The sequence below is a fragment of the Cyprinodon variegatus genome, unplaced genomic scaffold (genome assembly GCF_000732505.1).
Source record: "Cyprinodon variegatus isolate N-32 unplaced genomic scaffold, C_variegatus-1.0 Scaffold810, whole genome shotgun sequence".
Classification (NCBI taxonomy): domain Eukaryota; kingdom Metazoa; phylum Chordata; class Actinopteri; order Cyprinodontiformes; family Cyprinodontidae; genus Cyprinodon; species Cyprinodon variegatus.
This window is the reverse complement of record NW_015151263.1, coordinates 365,989-367,204: the sequence shown is the minus strand read 5'-3', so window position 1 is coordinate 367,204 and position 1,216 is coordinate 365,989.

Below are 1,216 nucleotides of genomic sequence, written 5' to 3'. Positions count from 1 at the left end.
ATTTTTAGAGATGCAAAACACCCTGTGTAATTAAAGCGGTAAAGAAAGGAGACAAAGACTTAACAAAGCAGTATTTATGCTGTATCACAAGCTTCAGCACTGGTGCTCATATGAAGAAAGGTCTTGAAGTCTAAGCAAACATTATTTATGTGCTAAACTAATTCTATTTTTATTATTATAAATAAAAATATGAAAAAAGTATTTTTTAATTTAACTGCCTTTCTCACACTGCAAAAGAGAAAATTGATTCAATTGAATTTTCTGTCATTTTCTGTCGCTGAATGTTTGCATTGATGACTGAAAGACATCTTCTGCTTTCATTTATCTGTTTACTACAGTGTGTTGAATTCCTGTTAATGTGTATTTAAAGATATTTTAATTAGTGCAAAAAATTGCAGGAGGGAATATAAAAAAAAAAGTAGTCAACCAAGACTTTCGCGACCCCCATGCAGTGCCTCCACAGACCCCCTAGGGGTTGCGGACCCCCTTGTTGAAGACCTCTGCCCTAGAGTGTAGCACTGTAGATGCCTGGCTGTGTTAGCTGCTGGCTGTAACAACTCGAGCTAGGTAAAACCAATTGTTTTCAGGTTTTTTTTTTCAATACCGAGAAACAGATCTATGTGAAAACTCACTGGATTTCTCCTTTAAGGTGGACATATACAATGGGGAAGTGTCATTTATATTTTTTTAGTTATAAGTTTTTTTGACGTGTTTTATCATTAGACATTAAACGCCCAGCCTGCCATCAGAGTGTTTTCTGAAATGTCCCTGACACTGAGATTTTAGCTCTATTTTGGTTATTTATGGAGTCAAAACACGTGATTTAGCCTTGATTTGCATTTTAACTGTTTATGTTAAAAGAAGGATGGCACTCAGAATGAACAATTCATGGCAATCCCACTTTCAATTGATGTGGAAAAATTTAAAACATTTTATGGGATGTTCTGCACTAAAATGGCACCATATACATTTATAAGGGTCTTAAATGTCATGTGTGGCGTGTTTTATGTTGTTATTGCATTTGTATAGTGCTTATTAATAAATGTTGTTAATGTTTGAAGAAAAGAAGGACGGCCCTCAGAACCAACAATTTATGGCACTTTTACCTTCAATTGATTGTTTGAAAAGGTTTTATGGGATGGTCTGAACTAAAATTGCACATTATACCTTTCTAAGGGTCTTAAATGTCATGTGTGACATGTGTTATCTTGTCATT